Source organism: Panulirus ornatus, chromosome 21 (assembly GCF_036320965.1).
Source record: "Panulirus ornatus isolate Po-2019 chromosome 21, ASM3632096v1, whole genome shotgun sequence".
In the NCBI taxonomy this organism is placed as follows: Eukaryota; Metazoa; Arthropoda; class Malacostraca; order Decapoda; family Palinuridae; genus Panulirus; species Panulirus ornatus.
In genome coordinates, this window is record NC_092244.1 from 27,142,839 (window position 1) to 27,157,616 (window position 14,778).

Consider the following 14,778-nt stretch of genomic DNA (forward strand, 5'->3'; position numbering starts at 1 on the left):
GTTGGTAAAGAAATAGTACAGTCCAGATTAGTACAGTCCAGATTAACTCGGTGACCTCTCATCGGCAGTCTTAGCGCTACCGTTAATGAATTTTCAATATTGACGTTGTTGAATCCTTTAAGTATTTCAAAACATTCACTAATTTGCCTCGAAGACTCCTCTTGCTTAGAGAGAACAAGTTCAATCCTCGCAATTTGTCCTCATATGGTTTGTTACGCAATGAAGGAATCAATTTAGTTGCTTTTCGCTGCAGTGCTTCCAATTTAAGAATATTCCCGCTTAAGTAGGGACCCAAAACTGCACTGCGCATTCGAGATGTGGCCTAACTACACTTAGGTATAATGGCAATATCACATCCTTCCTTCTGTATGAAAAGCTTCTGTTAATAAATCCTAACATCCTATTTGCTAACTTGGCAGGTTTATTACAATGGTGTTGGGAGGATGTAAAGTTGTTGGAGACAGTGACGACTTAGATCCCACATAGAAGGGTCGTCCTTTATCTTGTGGCTCATCAGCTCTCAATTGATTGTTTCTTTTTTTCGAGGTTTCTTACTTGTGACAGCTGATATTTATTGACGTTCAATGACATTTGCCATTTTCTACACCGTCCATTGATTTTATCTCGATTCGCTTTTCATCTTATCCTATCTTCTTCAGATCTTTGTGCCATCTCCAAATCTGGACACTAAGTTATTCAGCCCTTCATCAATATCGTTCATATAAATGATGTAAAGTATGTGTCAGAGGATGAATTCCTGGGAGACCCCACTGGTAACGGTTTTATAAAAAAAAAAAAAATGTGACACGTCATATTTATCGGGAAAGACATGAGAAGGTAGAGAGTTCCAAAGCTTCGGGGTGTAGGGAAAGAAACAGGTATCAAAATGGCCTACCTTTCAGTTGCCAAGGGCCACAGAATAATCGCCAGTAGTTCGCCAGGTGATTTTTGTATGATCAAAATTCTCAAGGATGATCGTCACTTCATCCTGTAATGCTCGTTGTAAACTCTCGTACATGACAGTGTCAATACCTGCTGGATGACCAGGGCAACTATATACGCGTTGATGTAAATCTGGAAAACTCTGTGCTAATCTGAACACACAAGTGTTCAACAGCGGCTGATGTTGTTGTACGAATTTTAGTTGGGTTTAGGTAAGATTATACACACACACTGCAGTTCGACTGGGCTCGTGAATCAATTCGCTGTTTTTCCGTGTTCAGAAATGTTTCGGTTCAGCCGAGATATCAATGTGTTCATTGTTTATCAAGCAATGCAGTTCGGCTATTTTGTTTCCAATGGATCTTATATTTATGTTAACTCTATTCAATTTCTTCATTTGATTTCTATACAAGTCTGGGTATATGATATGGTGACCAGATACTTCTAGATCGATGTGTGACGAGCCTCCGTGACCCCCCCGCTGTAATATGACCTGACCTGATCTCTACTGCCCATACCATGTGGTCAACACGCTACCCTCTACTGGCCCTCAGAAAAGAATATTACCCTGCAGTTGTAAGGCAATTTGAGATTTGATTCGTTCAGCCAAGAAGAATTCAGTCCCTTTATCGCTAAGGTGAATGCTGTTCTCTGCTCTATAATCCCTTATCTCCTCCTACGAAGTCGAGCCACAGGTCAACGAAGCCGATGTTAGCATCTCTGCACAGGCGTTTCAGTCTCTCATGTCCACCTAGTGCTCTGCTGAGGGCGTAGTTACCTGCATTGTCTCTCGCGGGAGCGCCTGTTATATCAATATCATCCTATCTATCTCTCAGCGTGCCGCTCTGCTCGTTGTATTCTTCCACGATCACTTCTGAATTGGAATTCTTATGGAAATCGTCGTTGCTCCCAATATTCACCACCGAACATGACTTTTTAGTCGGTACTTTAATGTCTTCAACCTTTTGCTTAATGTGGGAAATTCTGGCACTCGGGTAGACGTGGACAACATGTTGTCTTAGCTCTCGACTTGCCCGTCATGTGTTTACCCAGATTTCTGACCAGCGAACCACCGAGAATCATGGATCAGTCGTCGTAGCTCTTGTCTTATGAGTCGCTGAGGAGTGCCGTTCGATTGCTCGTGAGTGGGGCCGACGAGGGTGGGAAGGAGAGGGGGGGGGGGGGGGGGGGGAGGAGAACAGCTGGATGGGTGGTTGAGGTGTGACGTAAACATGAAGAAGGTTATGGCGTTACGGGCGAGGGAGGGGCCTTAGCGGAGGGACGGGAATGGTAGTCTGGGTACAGGTGAGAGGGAGTGGTTTAGGTGAGGGTGGGAGGAGGTAGCAAGACGGGGCTGATGAAGGGGGTAAGGTGAACATGATGAGGCTCAGGAGGGGCTGTGAGACTGTGGGGAGGGGGCTGGGGGAGGATGTCAGCAGGCGTGGGTTGGGTCCGGCAGTGGTCGCTGAGCGGGTGTCGAGGAAGGGCGCGAGCGAGGAAGGGGGATGGACCACGATGATGAGGGGACGTGTACGCTGGGGGTAGGTCGTGAGGATATGGTCAATATGGTGCGCCGTATTCAGATGCTGTTTCTCGTCCCAAAGGATCGAATTGAATATGATGTGCAGCTGTGATTGGTGACGTCGGAATCTACTCTACAGCTGTGATGACGTTTACATTCGTTCTACAGCTGTGGAGTTGACACTGGGTTCTGCCATTTAGGCACCGAGTGTTGCCATAATTTCACTTTAATCACTTTGTTTCAACTTTACCTCCAGATTGCTATGGTTTACGCAGATCAGACCATCTCTGTACGCCCCGTCTGGCTCCCTTATCATAAAATCCTTAATCATAACCTCGACCATAAGATGTAGTACATGGGTAACCAGTAGCTGAGGCCATTGTTAAAAGACGTAAACTGAAGGGTCAGTAAATGTAAATAATAGTGAAGGATCATTTAACCTGTAGGAGAAGCACATGACGATAGTAATGCACCGTGACCCTGGTTGCTTGTTTGGCTGGGCGGTGACCTCACGTGACCTGAGGACTAGGCACAGATCGGCATGTCCCACCAGTACGAGATCCCGAGACGTAACGAGAGAGAGAGAGAGAGAGAGAGAGAGAGAGAGAGAGAGAGAGAGAGAGAGAGAGAGAGAGAGAGTACCTACGAAGAAAATCTCCCACAAGACAGGGAGTGGCCGGCGCGTTGCGCTCACCGCACGTCCCTCCTGATGAATAACACAAACGCATGCCAAGTTTTCTTGTAAATGTTTCTGGATGTGTCTTACGCTGGGTCGTCCTTCCAAAGCTCTCGTATAATTTTGTTTGACATCATTGTGGTATCCCTGGAGACGTAGTGGTTCTCTTTGTACCTCGTTGAAAGAATTTTAGCCACATAATTCCGTCGTTCCTCCCTGCAGTACTGTTGTCATGTGTAGATTATCATGTGTATCTTTCTCTTCTTTCTCGGCGGTTCCTTCCAGCCTTTCACGGAAGTTCATCATGTTCCATTCCTTCGGTTTTCCACAGTAGTTCAGTATGTTCCATTCCTTCGGTTTTCCACAGTAGTTCAGTATGTTCCATTCCTTCGGTTTTCCACGATAGTTCAGTATGTTCCATTCCTTCGGTTTTGCACAGTAGTTCAGCATGTTCCATTCCTTCGGTTTTCCACGATAGTTCAGTACGTTCCATTCCTTCGGTTTTCCACGATAGTTCAGCATGTTCCATTCCTTCGGTTTTCCACGATAGTTCAGTACGTTCCATTCCTTCGGTTTAGCTCGTGAAGTGCTTCGAGATCTCTCTAACTTGTTTATCTGCCTTTGTGTGGTTGATGACCTTGCTTCCCGTGCATACGAAGAAAGTTCTCATTATCATACCTCTCATTATTTGACTCGACCGTACCTGCATGATCAATAAACTCTCCGAATTCCAGTGTCTTGTTGTATGACAGCTTCTAGATCTTTCATGTATGCCTTTGTTTCTGTCCTCAATGTATTACGAGAAGTCCAGTGAATTATTTGCGCAAATCTATCCTCACTTGTCTCCATCAGGATCAGTTCTGCACGTATCTGGTTGTGTCTTTGTCTTTTAACATATCTGTCTGATCATCCGATTTGTCGTGTAATCGTCATCATCTGTTCGCTTTTTCTTCCCATATCAATGCCAGATGTTATCATTATGAAGATAACTGAGGTTAATTATGAAGATAACTGAGGTTAATTATGAAGATAACTGAGGTTAATTATGAAGATAACTGAGGTTGATTATGAAGATAACTAAGGTTATGAATATAACAGGTTAATTATGAAGATAACTGAGGTTATTTATGAAGATAACTGAGGTTGATTATGAAGATAACTAAGGTTATGAATATAACAGGTTAATTATGAAGATAACTGAGGTTTATTATGAAGATAACTGAGGTTAATTATGAAGATAACTGAGGTTAATTATGAAGATAACTGAGATTGATTATGAAGATAACTAAGGTTAATTATGAAGATAACTGAGGTTAATTATGAAGATAACTGAGGTTGATTATGAAGATAACTAAGGTTATGAATATAACAGGTTAATTATGAAGATAACTGAGGTTGATTATGAAGATAACTGAGGTTTATTATGAAGGTAACTGAGGTTAATTATGAAGATAACTGAGGTTGATTATGAAGATAACTGAGGTTTATTATGAAGGTAACTGAGGTTAATTATGAAGATAACTGAGTTTATTATGAAGATAACTGAATTTATCATGAAGATAACTGAGGTTAATTATGAAGATAACTGAGTTTATTATGAAGATAACTGAGGTTGATTATGAAGATAACTGAAGTTAATTATGAAGATAATTGAGGTTAATGCCGTTCGTTGTGGTACCCCAATTAACCATCTCATTCATCAGACAGGTAATCATTTGAAAACTTGTCAGTTGAAAAAACCTTCCGTATGATTTCATTTCTTGTTCATAAAATGTTTTTGTTTCTCTATTTTCTTTCTTAAGAACCTGCGGATTGTTTCGTTAGATATCTTTGGAAGATAGAGAAAAAAGAAATGTTCATTCTCTCTCCTTGCATTGAAGTTTCATACATACGTGCTTTTCATTGAGCCAATACCGTGTTGGCTTGCATTTTTCATATATGTTCTGGTGTCATAATGTTTGGTCCTTTGTCACCTTTTCACACACTGAGGACGCGAGGTGAGGGAGGAAGAATAAGGGGCGTTACTGAGGAAGCCAGACTGAAGTCCAACCTCTCCTCAGGCCTTGTTAACCGTCTCTGAAGAAACTCTGCTTCCTGTACAGTAAGGCTTGCTAATTCATCAGCCTCACTTAGTTCTTTCTCTAAGTAACTGAGTGTCCTCCTGAGCAGCGTGAACCTTCTCTCGCTCGTCCCTCAGTCTGAAACATCCTAATAACTGGGCCTTTATCGCTGAGGGATTAGCTTCCAGAACCTGCTTTGTGTACTGGTGTTAACCCTACGCTATTTGGTGGGTGTTTGCTCTATTCCAATCGCCCAAGATTTGCCTAATCAGTGACACAATCTGCGTTGCTGTTGTTATTTTTTGTCTTTGCTGAGGGAGATGGTTGGACTTCTATTCAGTTCCAGACCCGAGTTTCCTCTAAACTTATCAGTTGATCCGGTTTTATCATTATCTGTTATCGCAGTATCTCCGACTGCGTTGCAAACCATCTACTTTTCCCGTGCATTTTGAGCTGAATACAGGTATGTATTCTTCAGTTAGCATCTTGTATGATTCCTTGGGGTAATCGTGCTATTCTCCAATCTGAAAAGGATCGATCCTTGATCTGTTGTTTTGCTTTGTTCGTGTACGAGATGATATCTTTGTACAGCTTTCTATACGCATTCGCATTTTCTGTTGGTGGGATTTTAATGTCTCCTTCATCAGCGCTCTTGATTTTTTTCAGGAAGCTCTCTTTTTCCATTCGCCAGTCACTAATAAGCTTTTATTTCTATTTTTTTCCTTTGTCCTACCTCAGTTCATCTTTTATTCCGTGTCCTTTGTTATCTTTCGTTATGCTTTATTTTTCTCTTTTTTTCGTTGACATTAAACCCATGATATATGTCGTATCTCAGGGAATATTTGCCTGTCTGTCTCCTAGGTCATTACCCTTCAAGGCGTCATGATATTTTCGGTCGATCCATTGATTCCTCTGTGGTCTGATCTTGGTCGTGGTGAGGCATTCGCGTCGCCCAGTTTGGTGACGCTTCCACCTGGTGTGTCACCGACACGTTCATTCATTTTCCACACTGAATGTTGAAGTTATTTCTGTGGTATTGCGGTTCGATAGGCTCGTATTGTTCACTTTTATAGTTGAGAATAGTGCCACGTTATTTGGATATATATATATATATATATATATATATATATATATATATATATATATATATATATATATATATATATATATATATATATATGTGTGTGTGTGTTTGTGTGTGTGTTTGTGTGTGTGTGTGTGTGTGTGTGTGTGTGTGTGTGTGTGTGTGTGTGTTTCCACACATGCTTGCCATATACCGCGTGAACGAGGTAGCGTCACGACGAGATGACATAACCATAAAGAGAAAAATCCTCTCTTGGCTCCTTCCTCTCTTCTTTCTTTTGGAAAGTGGTACAGGAAGGGAGGACTTTCGCCCCTCGTAGTCGCCTTCTACGACACGCAGGGAAAATACGTGGCCAGTATTCTTTTCTCCCCTATCCCCTATCCCCTAACCACAGCTCCCTTTCCACATCCAGGCTCCACAGAACTTTCCATGGTTTACCCCAGACGCTTCACATGCCCTGGTTCAATCCACTGACAGCACATCGACCCCGGTATACCACATCGTTCCAATTCACTCTATTCCTTGCCCTCCTTTCACCCTCCTGCATGTTCAGGCCCCGATCACACAAAATCTTTTTCACTCCATCTTTCCACCTCCAATTTGGTCTCCCTCTTCTCCTTGTTCCCTCCACCTCCGACACATATATCCTCTTGGTCAATCTTTCCTCACTCATTCTCTCCATGTGCCCAAACAACTTCAAAATACCCTCTTCTGCTCTCTCAACCACGCTCTTTTTATTTCCACACATCTCTCTTACCCTTACGTTACTCACTCGGTCAAACCACCTCACACCACACATTGTCCTCAAACATCTCATTTCCAGCACATCCATCCTCCTGCGCACAACTCTATCCATAGCCCACGCCTCGCAACCATACAACATTGTTGGAACCACTATTCCTTCAAACATACCTTCAAAATACTAACTCCATCTCCTTCTCACATCACCACTACTTGTTATCACCTCCCCATTAGCCCCCTTCACTGAAGTTCCCATTTGCTCCCTTGTCTTACGCACTTTCTTTACCTCCTTACTGAACATCTTTTTCTTCTCCCTAAAATTTAATGATACCCTCTCACCCCAACTCTCATTTGCCCTCTTCTTCACCTCTTGCACCTTTCTCTTGACCTCCTACCTCTTTCTTTTATACATCTCCCACTCATTTGCATTTTTTTGATGATAGAGTGGCAGATATAGGGTGTTTTGGTCGAGGTGGTGTGCAAAGTGAGAGGGTTAGGGAAAATGATCTGGTAAACAGAGAAGACGTAGTAAAAGCTTTGCGGAAGATGAAAGCCGTCAAGGCAGCAGATTTGGATGGTATTGCAGTGGAATTTATTAAAAAATGGGGTGACTGTATTGTTGACTGGTTGGTAAGGTTATTTAATGTATGTATGATTCATGGTGAGGTGTCTGAGGATTGGCGGAATGCTTGCATAGTGCCATTGTACAAAGGCAAAGGGGATAAGAGTGAGTGCTCAAATTACAGAGGTATAAGTTTGTTGATTATTCCTTGGAAATTATATGGGAGGGTATTGATTGAGAGGGTGAAGGCATGTAAAGAGCATCAGATTGGGGAAGAGCAGTGTGGTTTCAGAAGTGGTAGAGGATGTGTGGATCAGGTGTTTGCTTTGAAGAATGTATTTGAGAAATACTCAGAAAAGCAAATGGATTTGTATGTAGCATTTGTGGATCTGGAGAAGGCATATGATAGAGTTGATAGAGATGCTCTGTGGAAGGGACTAAGAGTATATGGTGTGGGAGGCAAGTTGTTAGAAGCAGTGAAAAGTTTTTATCGAGGATGTAATGCATGTATACGTGTAGGAAGAGAGGAAAGTGACTGGTTCTCAGTAAATGTAGGTTTGCGGCAGGGGTGTGTGATGTCTCCATGGTTGTTTAATTTGTTTATGGATGGGGTTGTTAGGGAGGTGAATGCAAGAGTTTTGGAAAGAGGGGCAAGTATGCAATCTGTTGGGGATGAGAGAGCTTGGGAAGTGAGTCAGTTGTTGTTCGCTGATGATACAGCGCTGGTGGCTGATTCATGTGAGAAACTGCAGAAGCTGGTGACTGAGTTTGGTAAAGTGTGTGAAAGAAGAAAGAGGAGAGTAAATGTGAATAAGAGCAAGGTTATTAGGTACAGTAAGGTTGAGGGTCAAGTCAGTTGGGAGGTAAGTTTGAATGGAGAAAAACTGGAAGAAGTAAAGTGTTTTAGATATCTGGGAGTGGATCTGCCAGCGGATGGAACCATGGAAGCGGAAGTGAATCATAGGGTGGGGGATGGGGCGAAAGTCCTGGGAGCCTTGAAGAATGTTTGGAAGTCGAGAACATTATCTCGGAAAGCAAAAACGGGTATGTTTGAAGGAATCGTGGTTCCAACAATGTTGTATGGTTGCCAGGCGTGGGCTATGGATAGAGTTGTGGGGAGGAGGGTGGATGTGCTGGAAATGAGATGTTTGAGGACAATATGTGGTGTGCTGTGGTTTGATCGAGTAAGTAATATAAGGGTAAGAGAGATGTGTGGAAATAAAAAGAGCGTGGTTGAGAGAGTAGAAGAGGGTGTTTTGAAATGGTTTGGGTGCATGGAGAGAATGAGTGAGGAAAGATTGACGAAGAGGATATATGTGTCGGAGGTGGGGGGAACGAGGAGAAGTGGACGACCAAATTGGAGGTGGAAAGATGGAGTGAAAAAGATTTTGAGTGATAGGGGCCTGAACATGTAGGAAGGTGAAAGGCGTGCAAGGAATAGAGTGAATTGGATCGATGTGGTATACCCGGGTCGACGAGCTGTCAATGGATTGAATCAGGGCATGTAAAGCGTCTGGGGTAAACCATGGAAAGTTCTGTGGGGCCTGGATGTGGAAAGGGAGCTGTGGTTTCGGGCATTATTACATGACAGCTAGAGACTGAGTGTGAACGAATGGGGCATTTGTTGTCTTTTCCTAGCGCTACCTCGCACACACGAGGGGGGGAGGGGGATGTTATTCCATGTGTGGCGAGGTGGCGATGGGAATAAATAAGGGCAGACAGTATGAATTATGCACATGTGTATATATGTATATGTGTGTGTGTGTGTGTATATATATATATATATATATATATATATATATGTGTACATTGAGATGTATAGGTATGTATATTTGCGTGTGTGGACGTGTATGTATATACATGTGTATGGGGGTGGGTTGGGCCATTTCTTTCGTCTGTTTCCTTGCGCTACCTCGCAAACGCGGGAGACAGCGACAAATTAAAATAAATATATATAAATAAATATATATATATATATATATATATATATATATATATATATATATATATATATATATATATATATATGTTTATTTATTTATTTTGCTTTGTCGCTGTCTCCCGCGTTAACGAGGTAGCACGAGGAAACAGACGAAAGAATGTCTCAACCCACCCACATACATATGTGTATAAATACTCGTCCACACACGCAAATATACATACCTATACATCTCAACGTATGCATATATATACACACACAGACATATACATATATACACATGTAAATGATTCATACTGTCTGCCTTTATTCATTCCCATCGCCACCTCGCCACACATAAAATAATAACCCCCTCCCCCCTCATGTGTGACAGGTAGCGCTAGGAAAAGACAACAAAGGCCCCATTCGTTCACACTCAGTCTCTAGCTGTCATGTAATGATGCACCGAAACCACAGCTCTCTTACCACATCCAGGCCCCACAGAACTTTCCATGGTTTACCCCAGACGCCTCACATGCCCTGGTTCAATCCATTGAGAGCTCGTCGACCCCGATATACCACTCCCTCCTGCATGTTCAGGCCCTGATCACTCAAAATCTTTTTCACTCCATCTTTCCACCTCGAATTTGGTCGCCCACTTCTCGTTCCTTCCACCTCTGACACATATATCCTTTTTGTCAATCTTTCCTCACTCATTCTCTCCGTGTGACCAAACCATTTCAAAACACCCTCTTCTGCTCTGTCAACCACACTGTTTTTATTACCACACATCTCTCTTACCGTATTATTACTTACTCGATCAAACCACCTCACACCACATATTGGCCTCAAACATCTCATTTCCAACACATCCATGCTCCTCCACACAACTCTATCCATAGCCCACGCCTCGCAACCATATAACATTGTTGGAATCACTATTCCTTCAAACATACCCGTTTTAGGGTAAGAAAGGGTAATAGGGTAAGAGAGATGTGTGGATATAAAAAGAGTGTGGTTGAGAGAGCAGAAGAGGGTGTTTTGAAATGGTTTGGTCACACGGAGAGAATGAGTAAGGAAAGATTGACCAAGAGGATATATGTGTCGGAGGTGGAGGGATCGATGAGAAGTGGGATACCAAATTGGGGGTGGAAAGATGGAGTGAAAAAGATTTTGAGTGATTGGAGCCTGCACATGCAGGAGGGTGAAAGGCGTGCAAGGAATAGAGTGAATTGGAACGATGTGGTATACCGGGGTCGACGTGCTGTCAATGGATTGAACCAGGGCATGTGAAGCGTCTGGGGTAAACCATGGAAAGTTCTGTGTGACCTGGATGTGGAAAGGGAGCTGTGGTTTCGGTGCATTATTACATGACAACTAGAGACTGAATGTGAACGAATGTGGCCTTTGTTGTCTTTTCCTAGCGCAACCTCGCACACATGAGGGGGAGGGGGTTGTTATTTCATGTGTGGCGGAGTGGCGATGGCAATGAATAAAGGCAGACAGTATGAATTATGTACATGTGTATATGAGAGGCAAGTGTTTTGGGAGCAGCTGAATGAGTGTGTTATTGGTTTTGATGCACGAGACCAGGTTATAGTATTGGGTGATTTGAATGTAAATGTTGAGATGTATAGGTATGTATATTTCCGTGTGTGGACGTGTATGTATGAATATATATACTGATCATGATAGTCCGTAATGATAGTTATGAAGGTGAAATCGCAATTCCGTGGTCGTTCAGATAATTTTGTTTAACATATAATTTTTCTATACATGCATCACTACATGTTTCACAGAAAAACATGTAGTATTGCATGTATAGAAGAATTACATGTTTGATGAAATCATCCGAATTCCTAATGAATTGCAATTTCTCCTTCATATATATATATATATATATATATATATATATATATATATATATATATATATATATATATATACATATTTTTTTTTTTTTTTCTTTTTTTTTTTTTTTTTTTTTTTTTGCTTTGTCGCTGTCTCCCGCGTTTGCGAGGCAGCGCAAGGAAACAGACGAAAGAAATGGCCCAACCCACCCCCTTACACATGTATATACATACGAAAAATCCTGGGAGCCTTGAAGAATGTTTGGAAGTCGAGAACATTATCTCTGAAAGCAAAAATGGGTATGTTTGAAGGAATAGTGGTTCCAACAATATTGTATGGTTGCGAGGCGTGGGCTATGGATAGATTTGTGCGCAGGAGGTTGGATGTGCTGGAAATGAGATGTTTGAGGACAATGTGTGGTGTGAGGTGGTTTGATCGAGTAAGTAATGTAAGGGTAAGAGAGATGTGTAGAAATAAAAAGTGTTTGGATGAGAGAGCAGAAGAGGGTGTTTTAAAATGGTTTGGGCACAGGGAGAGAATGAGTGAGGAAAGATTGACCAAGAGGATTTATGTGTCGGAGGTGGAGGGAACGAGGAGAAGTGGGAGACCAAATCGGAGGTGGAAAGATGGAGTGAAAAAGATTTTGAGTGATCGGGGCCTGAACATGCAGGAGGGTGAAAGGCGGGCAAGGAATAGAGTGAATTGGATCGATGTGGTATACCGGGGTCGACGTGCTGTCAGTGGATTGAATCAGGGCATGTGAAGCGTCTGGGGTAAACCATGGAAAGCTGTGTAGGTATGTATATTTGCGTGTGTGGACGTATGTATATACATGTGTATGGGGGTGGGTTGGGCCATTTCTTTCGTCTGTTTCCTTGCGCTACCTCGCAAACGCGGGAGACAGCGACAAAGCAAAAAAAAAAAAAAAAAAAATATATATATATATATATATATATATATATATATATATATATATATATATATTTTTTTTTTTTTTTTTTTATATATATATATATATATATATATATATATATATATATATATGGCTCTGGTCAAGAGAAAGGTGCAAGAGGTGAAAAAGAGGGCAAATGAGAGTTGGGGTGAGAGAGTATCATTAAATTTTAGGGAGAATAAAAAGATGCTCTGGAAGGAGGTAAATAAAGTGCGTAAGACAAGGGAGCAAATGGGAACTTCAGTGAAGGGCGCAAATGGGGAGGTGATAACAAGTAGTGGTGATGTGAGAAGGAGATGGAGTGAGTATTTTGAAGGTTTGTTGAATGTGTTTGATGATAGAGTGGCAGATATAGGGTGTTTTGGTCGAGGTGGTGTGCAAAGTGAGAGGGTGAGGGAAAATGATTTGGTAAACAGAGAAGAGGTAGTAAAAGCTTTGCGGAAGATGAAAGCCGGCAAGGGAACAGGTTTGGATGGTATTACAGTGAAATCTATTAAAAAAGGGGGTGACTGTATTATTGACTGGTTGGTAAGGTTATTTAATGTATGTATGACTCATGGTGAGGTGCCTGAGGATTGGCGGAATGCGTGCATAGTACCATTGTACAAAGGCAAAGGGGATAAGAGTGAGTGCTCAAATTACAGAGGTATAAGTTTGTTGAGTATTTCTGGTAAATTATATGGGAGGGTATTGATTGAGAGGGTGAAGGCATGTAAAGAGCATCAGATTGGGGAAGAGCAGTGCGGTTTCAGAAGTGGTAGAGGATGTGTGGATCAGGTGTTTGCTTTGAAGAATGTATGTGAGAAATACTTAGAAAAGCAAATGGATTTGTATGTAGCATTTATGGATCTGGAGAAGGCATATGATAGAGTTGATAGAGATGCTCTGTGGAACGTATTAAGAATATATGGTGTGGGAGGCAAGTTGTTAGAAGCAGTGAAAATTTTTATCGAGGATGTAAGGCATGTGTACGTGTAGGAAGAGAGGAAAGTGATTGGTTCTGAGTGAATGTAGGTTTGCGGCAGGGGTGTGTGATGTCTCCATGGTTGTTTAATTTGTTTATGGATGGGGTTGTTAGGGAGGTGAATGCAAGAGTTTTGGAAAGAGGCTGCAAGTATGAAGTCTGTTGGGGATGAGAGAGCTTGGGAAGTGAGTCAGTTGTTGTTCGCTGATGATACAGCGCTGGTGGCTGATTCATGTGAGAAACTGCAGAAGCTGGTGACTGAGTTTTGTAAAGTGTGTGAAAGAAGAAAGTGAAGAGTAAATGTGAATAAGAGCAAGGTTATTAGGTACAGTAGGGTTGAGGGTCAAGTCAATTGGGAGGTAAGTTTGAATGGAGCAAAACTGGAGGAAGTAAAGTGTTTTAGATATCTGGGAGTGGATCTGGCAGCGGATGGAACCATGGAAGCGGAAGTGGATCATAGGGTGGGGGAGGTGGCGAAAATCCTGGGAGCCTTGAAGAATGTGTGGAAGTCGAGAAGATTATCTCGGAAAGCAAAAATGGGTATGTTTGAAGGAATAGTGGTTCCAACAATGTTGTATGGTTGCGAGGCGTGGGCTATGGATAGAGTTGTGCGCAGAAGGATGGATGTGCTGGAAATGAGATGTTTGAGGACAATGTGTGGTGTGAGGTGGTTTGATCGAGTAAGTAATGTAAGGGTAAGAGAGATGTGTGGAAATAAAAAGAGCGTGGTTGAGAGAGCAGAAGAGGGTGTTTTGAAATGGTTTGGTCACATGGAGAGAATGAGTGAGGAAAGATTGACGAAGAGGATATATGTGTCGGAGGTGGAGGGAACAAGGAGAAGAGGGAGACCAAATTGGAGGTGGAAAGATGGAGTGAAAAAGATTTTGTGTGATCGGGGCCTGAACATGCAGGAGGGTGAAAGGAGGGCAAGGAATAGAGTGAATTGGATCGATGTGGTATACCGGGGTTGACGTGCTGTCAGTGGATTGAATCAGGGCATGTGAAGCGTCTGGGGTAAACCATGGAAAGCTGTGTAGGTATGTATATTTGCGTGTGTGGACGTATGTATATACATGTGTATGGGGGTGGGTTGGGCCATTTCTTTCGTCTGTTTCCTTGCGCTACCTCGCAAACGCGGGAGACAGCGACAAAAAAAAAATATATATATATATATCCCTGGGGATAGGGGAGAAAGAATACTTCCCATGCATTCCTCACGTGTCGTAGAAGGCGACTAAAGGGGACGGGAGCAGGAGGCTAGAAACCCTCCCCTCCTTGTATTTCAACTTTCTTAAAGGGGAAACAGAAGGAGGAGTCATGCGTGGGGTGCTCATCGTCCTCGAAGGCTCAGATTGGGGTGTCTAAATGTGTGTGGATGTAACCAAGATGTGAAAAAAGGAGAGATAGGTAGTATGTTTGAGGAAAGGAACCTGGATGTTTTGGCTCTGAGTGAAACGAAGCTCAAGGGTAAAGGGGAAGACTGGTTTTGGAATGTCTTAGGAGTAA